General features: G+C 39.6%; 1 protein-coding gene across 8 annotated transcripts in view; it reads left to right on the top strand.

Annotated features, from left to right (window-relative positions):
- Positions 1 to 7,557, top strand: part of Ccdc85a (coiled-coil domain containing 85A) — a 201,551-nt gene that overhangs the window by 49,825 nt on the left and 144,169 nt on the right. The window lies entirely within an intron of this gene.

Raw genomic sequence — 7,557 nt, 5'->3', positions numbered from 1 at the left:
GAAGAGAAGAGAAAGAAAAGAGAAGTGAATGAAGGGAAGGAAAGGGAAGAGAAGGGAAGGGAAGGGAAGGGGAAAGGAAAGGAAAGGAAAGGAAAGGAAAGGAAAGGAAAGGAAAGGAAAGGAAAGGAAAGGAAAGGAAAGGAAAGGAAAGGAAAGGAAAGGGAAAAGAATATAAACTTCGGGCATTGTGTTGGCCAGTTTTATGTCAAGTTGACACAAACTAGAATCATTCGGAAATGCTGCAATAAGATTTGCCTGTAGTTAATTAAGTGTGTAGTGTGTTTCCCTTATTAGTGATTAATTTGAAGGGCCCAGTACATTGTGGTGAGAGCCACCCATGGGCAAGTTGTCCTTGAGCATATAAAGAAGCAGGCTAAGCAAGCCATGAGGTATAAGTATGGGCTGTTCTTCCATGGTTTCTGCTTCAGTTCCTGTCTCTTCATGTCCCTGCCCTGCTTAAGTTCCTGTCCCAACTTCCTTAACGATGGACTATGCTGTGGAACCAGAAACTGAAATAAATCCTTTCCTTCCTGTACTGGCTAGTTTTGTGTCAACTTGACACAGCTGGAGCTATCACAGAGAAAGGAGCTTCAGTTGAGGAAATGCCTCCATGAGATCCAACTGTAAGGCATTTTCTCAATTAGTGGTCAAGGGGAAAGGCCCCTTGTGGGTGAGACCATCCCTGGGCTGGTAGTCTTGGGTTCTATAAGAGAGCAGGCTGAGCAATCCAGGGGAAGCAAGCCAGTAAAGAACATTCCTCCATGGCCTCTGCATAAGCTCCTTCTTCCTGCCCTGCTTGAGTTCCAGTCCTGACTTCCTTGGTGATGAACAGCAATGTGGAAAGTGTAAGCTGAATAAACCCTTTCCTCCCCAACTTGCTTCTTGGTCATGATGTTTGTGCAGGAATAGAAATCCTGACTAAGACACTTTCCAAGTTGCTTTTGGCCATTTTTTAAAATTATTACAGTATTAGAGTCCTCACATTAGTGCCCCTGATAGGAACTAAGGGGAGATAGGCAAATAAATACAAATATTGTAATTATCGATGCTGCATGGTGTGTTCTTTGCCACGTTGCCTTCTGGGCCATAACTTGATTCCTCTTGAAGATTTTTTTCCTTTTCTTTCCTTTCCTTTTCTTCTCTTTTCTTTTTTTCTTTTTCTCAATCTTGTCCCTTTCCTTACAGTCACTAATGTACACTTGCCTTGAGTTTCATTTCCTTTCAAATTTGCATTTCTTCACAGCTCACTTAGAATTTTCCCAATGGCATTCAGAAGTGATCTCCCTTTTCTGACCTTCCTTCACTTGACTATTTATACATTCTTTTCCTGCCCTGTTTTCTGACTTTAGGGAAGACACTTTGTTTTAATTATTTGTTAAACAGTAATGAGCACACTGTAAAAGGGTGAACAATTTTTATCATCTCTTCTGATAGGATAGCTTAGTGGGTAATCACATGTACCATTTCACTTGGCATACATGAGTTCATTTCAGGTTGTGAAGACAGTTTAGTAAAGTCAGAAACAAATCAAAACCGATGAGAGATGTGGTGACCATTAATTTTGAAGGAGAGTTAGGAGCAAGCTGGAAATATCTGCAGAGAGGTTTGGCAGTAGATTCTTCAATGTTATGGCATGTGATGGGAAAGAATCTGAAGCTGAATGCTTATTCCCAATCTGTTAGCTTTTTAATGGCAGTAAGGACAAGCTCACATGATATGGCTATTAACCTAGACAAAAGTAGCTCTTTGTATAGACTCTTAGCTTTTCTTAAGGTTCATTTACTGTAATAACAACTAAAATCTTGATTAAATAGACATCATCAAATCCATTTTGAATAATATAGTATTTATTGCCTATATTATATCATACTATATTTAATCTATAATAATTGCATAATATATGATTGCATATAAATATATCATTTACACATAACTATTATATTTTATTTATATATGATATGTAACTTATATAACATGCATTTGTATATATTATATGGATTTATTAATATAACACATCATACATGTAACATAATATATAATATATGTTATAAATACTATACTATAAATACAGCCTTCCGTGTTGTTTTATACATGTGAGTGAAAAAGGTAAACTAGGGAAAAATGAAAATTGCAAAGAGGAGAATATATTAGACACTGAGAACAGGCATTAGGTATTTTTTTTTCCTAAGCTGATGCTTCTCTACAAGGCATTCCTGGAACAAACATGAAGGATGCTCTAATACTGACAAGATGGCATTTTAGTAGAGGAGAGATACCTACAAAGTCATGTGCAAGTCCTATAGGCATGCTTCTGAAACAGGGAATAAGAGTTATGTATATAACTAATATACTAATAGGTTCAGGAGAAACTCAGGGAAGAGATCAGCTTGAGAAAAGGGGGTGCTTTCTAAATAAAGCACACTTGCTGATAGGGAAGCAGCTAGGAAGTAAGAGATCAAAGGTGAGACACACAAAAGAGCAGTAGAAAAGAATGACCCCAGCTTGCTTGGGAGTCCATAATGATTCTGGAAAAGAGGTTGAAAATCCATATTGACCAAGTACAGTATTATGAAATAACATTGTGAATTTTTACAGTAGCTCTGTAACAATAACCACAGAACCATAGCAGCTTTCTTCCAGTTTTGCAGGCATTGGAAATTCAGAAGGAATGGTCTCCTATAGCACTGTTACCTAGTGTGCACAGTGACAGCTGTGTTGATTAGCATTCTGGATTACAAGGAGCTCTTCCTTAATCATGGCCACTGGAAAGTTTGGAGACATGCATGCCTGAGGTTAAAAACAGTCTTGAAGCAGCTGAGACACCAGAAACATTACAGTGTGATCTGTGCTTGAATTCTGTGGTCTGACTTTTCTCTGTCTTCTCTCCTAAGTTAGAAGTTAGGCATTGATAGTAGTGAGAGAAGAAATGATGGCAGAGCAGTGGACTTCATGGTTCTTCAGTTTTATTTCCTGTCAGTCTCCACTCATGCTTCCACATCCCAGTACAGAATCTAAAAAAACACTGGGCAGGTTGTCTGAATGAGGAGTGATATCTCAAGGCAGAGAGTATAAAATAAACACCAGACTTAGCTGCAGAGGATTGTGCAGAACCCAGAGCTCCTTAATGAGTTCTTTCTTCTCTGCAAACAGAGGCTTCTGCATTTTGGGTTCATACTTGTGCAAAATTGCTAGATCTCTTAAATCCCCATTAATATCGCTTCTGATCCATCCTGGAGTGCCTATGAAATACTGGGTCACCATCAGACATGCATTTGAGGAAGTCGCAAGGCAGGGACTTTCTGGTGTAAGAGTGACGTTTCCTTCTGACCTTTGCTTTTCTGGTCACTTTCAGCATCCCTGTGAAAGCTTATAGGGGTTTTTGTCATGTGGTTAGTTGGTTACTAATCTCTGCAAAATGCTAATTTGACACTAAAAGGCCATTTCTTCCTGGTGTGATCTTAGACTATAAGACTCCGAAGAGTCTTAGCTTAACTGGGACCAGTCGAGTGAACAAGGGAGCCGGGACCGATGCAAAAGCAAGAGGAATTTATTGTTCCAGCACGTAGAGGTTGTTCAGACCTGAAGGAGAGGTGGCAACCCTGGGTGGCCAGTTCGGCGAGTTTTTAGACAGTTCCCAGGGGCAGAATAGAGCATCAGCAACTAGGCACAATATGACTGACAGAACGGTGTGCCTTTTAAACTGATCAGTCTTTAGGGAATGAGGTAGTAGTGGCTTAATCATCCTCTCCCTTCTGGCCTACGTGCTCTCTGACCTGTCTCTTCCAGGGGGCTAGGGGTGCCTGGTGGAATTTACTATCTGCTCTGAGCTGACAACTGCAAGACATGAGCCTGGCTCAGGAAGCCTCACTGCAACTGCTAGCTGCACAGCTTGCCCAGGATGGTGAGTCCATCACTTAGCTGTGATTTATACAGCTTCAACAAGCCAAGCTATTCCTTTTAGATTTTTCTGGCTTGAATAGAGAGTAAAAGTAACCTACAATTAGTATGTTAAATTTATCTTGTTGTGATACTTAAAATTACAGGCAGGCCCAGTTTCCTTGGCTAGAAATGGGCTCCAGAACCAGACAGCAACTGTCTGACGGTGTGGTGTCTCTGTCTTTATGTTGCATTGACTGAGACTCGGAAAATTGATCTCTAAAGCAGTTAAGCATGGAAAGTCATGTGAGAACATGCTAAGTGAAAGTAATAATTGCTAATGTGTTAAGCATTTTGTTAAGCAGTTTATTTAAACCCTACAACAATCCACTGAAAAAAAGTACCTCTCTATACCTCCTATAAAGAGAAACAGACTGAATTTGGGAGATTTGACTAAATTTGTGAAAATTGTGTAAAGTCCACTAATAGGCATGTACCAGTATCAGGGTTGTCTTTCTTTTGTGGTTTTCCTGCTAGTGGAGTTCGTTCAGACAATGCTGTATTGATGAAATGTGGTATGAGGTGCAAGTTCCTTGTATTTTTTCCCTCAACCTTTTAATTGAAACTTGCTGAAGTGTTATTTCCCTGGTAAATGAAAGGAAGACTATTGCCCCGTTGCTTCAGGACTCCTCCCAGAAGTCAATGGCTTGCTCTAGCATCTGATGCTCTGGTAGTATGCATGCAGTAATGATTTTCCCAATGTGAGTGTGCACTAGGAAACTCAAATTTCTAGGGTTGTTGTGGGGTTTGAAAAAAGAAATGTTCTGACAAATTGCTTAACAAAATGGTGACTTTGAATGGTGGGTATTATCTCACATTATAGAAGGGACAGATGAGGACTGACAATGTGTTTGTAGCCTTCCCTACTACACGCAGTCAGGTCATGACAGTGCTGGACTCAATGCAGGTCAATTAAAGCAGACTGGTCACCTCTACTCTCAGTACAGTGCCAACTTTACATTTTCTCTTTCTAAAATTAACATGCATAATAGATAGTCTATCTTTTTACTAGAAATAGTTTATCACCTATGCCATTCCTGGCATAGTATGAGTAATCTATATTTTTGTATCTGTATCTTCTGAACACTGTATAAATCAAGCAATTTGAATATAAGGGGGGATTTTTGGAAGTTACTTCAAGGGCTTGTTTTTATGTGGATGTTAGGGTAGTTATAGTGACTAAATTGTGAGATTTGTTCACACGCATAGCATCTCTTTTTCTTATTAAAAAAAAAGTATACAGAAGTATTTTGCAAGAGTGAAAAAAAGTCTTGCTGCTTTTGAAGCATGACCTCAGCACAAGCTCACCCTAGCTACAGCATACTGACCCACCTCAGAGGTGTCCTGGGCGGTCTTGGTTGTTTGGCTCTGGCTCTGCATTGGGTTTTGTGAAGGTTACTTATCTTCTCTAATCCTTTTAATTTGTTTTCTTAATGAATGGAGTAGCATACCGATATGCTTACTTTTTACCCAGAAATGTAAGGGACCCTTAGAATTACACAATTTCTTTTTAGCAGAATATGAATACAGAAGGGTTTCAAAAGGGAAGCTAAGTCTGCTCTCCAAACTTTTAAACGCTGAAGCGAAGCAGGAGGGTGCTGTCTTTTGAGGTTCCTTGAGCAGACATTTTATATTTCAGGAAATAGATGTCAAGGTCACTTTGTAACTGCAGAGGCAGTGTAACCATCCTGAGTGTCTTAGATACAGAGTAGTTATATGTTCCTCTTTTCAGTGTGGTATCTGAGCACATCTTTTGCTAGACATGAGAGAGCTACCTCTGGATGGTGAAGCCCAGAGACATGCTGAAGAGACCACACTTGTGCAGGCACTGCCTTTCTTTTGAGACAGACTTCTCTCTGTAGGGTTTATCTGCTATGCTTCTATTTCCTTTTCTGAGTATCTTATAGGAAATGAGATGACAATGGAAGAGTGGTTAATAATGTCCAGTTTGAGTCACTTAGGCCCAGGGTCTGTCTGAAAGCCTGCACAACAGCTTGGATACCCACTATACAATATTTGCTTAGGTTGTAATTAGCACAGTTTATTTTTAGGATGGAGGTGAGGTGTTCTTTGCCTAAGGTGTCTCAGTACTCATTAATCCTGTTTCTTCAGGCTAAGGCTGAAGCTAGCAACTCAGATAGGCTTGGAAAAGGGCTTGGTGTGGCTTATTTGAGTATTTCTCACCAGCAGTGACAATCGTTGCAAACATAAGTCAGTAGTTGACTGATTTATAGAGAACTTCCTTGAGAGATCACCAAGAACACTTTGAAAATTTATCACAGTCTGAGACTCCTTTTCCCAATGTGTTGCTTTATGTATGCTTGTTAAGTAGTATATTTTAAAAATGTAATTACTTGAGCTTTATCAAAACTTGTCACAATTTTTAAATCTATATGACACAAGTATGAAGTTCTTTTCTGAATATTTTGGAAATAGTTCATAATAATTTATATGCTATGATTTATTCAAGCTTCATAGTCTTAAATATTCAGGAAACTATATAGTAATCAACCTTATGTTATTTTAATTACTGTTTGTCCCTACAAAAAGGAACAGCACACCTGTTAGCAATTATCCTGTTTCCTCTTCCTTCATTGACTAACAACCACTAATCTATGTGTGTCTCTCTGGATTTGCCTCTTGTAGACATTTCAAGCAGATGGACTTATGTGGCATTCCGTGACCTTTGTGTTTGAGTCTTTTACTTCACATGGTGATTTTTTTTTTTTGTTTTTTTTTTTTTTTTTTTTTTTTACTTTTATTTGTTTTTTTTTTTCCATTTTTTATTAGGTATTTAACTCATTTACATTTCCAATGCTATACCAAAAGTCCCCCATATCCACCCACCCCCACTCCCCTGCCCACCCACTCCCCCATTTTGGCCCTGGTATTCCCCTGTACTGGGGCATATAAAGTTTGCAAGTCCAATGGGCCTCTCTTTCCAGTGATGGCCGACTAGGCCATCTTTTGATATATATGCAGCTAGAGTCAAGAGCTCCGGGGTACTGGTTAGCTCATAATGTTGTTCCACCTATAGGGTTGCAGATCCCTTTAGCTCCTTGGCTACTTTCTCTAGCTCCTCCATTGGGAGCCCTAAGATCCATCCATTAGCTGACTGTGAGCATCCACTTCTGTGTTTGCTGGGCCCCGGCATAGTCTCACAAGAGACAGCTACATCTGGGTCCTTTCAATAAAATCTTGCTAGTGTATGCAATGGTGTCAGCGTTTGGATGCTGATTATGGGGTGGATCCCTGGCTATGGCAGTCTCTACATGGTCCATCCTTTCATCTCAGCTCCAAACTCCGTCTCTGTAACTCCTTCCATGGGTGTTTTGTTCCCAAATCTAAGGAGGGGCATAGTGTCCACACTTCAGTCTTCATTCTCCTTGAGTTTCATGTGTTTAGCAAATTATATCTTATATCTTGGGTATCCTAGGTTTGGGGCTAATATCCACTTATCAGTGAATACATATTGTGTGAGTTTCTTTGTGAATGTGTTACCTCACTCAGGATGATGCCCTCCAGGTCCATCCATTTGGCTAGGAATTTCATAAATTCATTCTTTTTAATAGCTGAGTAGTACTCCATTGTGTAGATGTACCACATTTTCTGTATCCATTC

This window comes from Mus musculus, chromosome 11, assembly GCF_000001635.26.
Source record: "Mus musculus strain C57BL/6J chromosome 11, GRCm38.p6 C57BL/6J".
Lineage (NCBI taxonomy): Eukaryota > Metazoa > Chordata > Mammalia > Rodentia > Muridae > Mus > Mus musculus.
The sequence above is the reverse complement of the archived record's forward strand: the minus strand, read 5'-3'. Positions and strand labels throughout refer to the sequence as shown.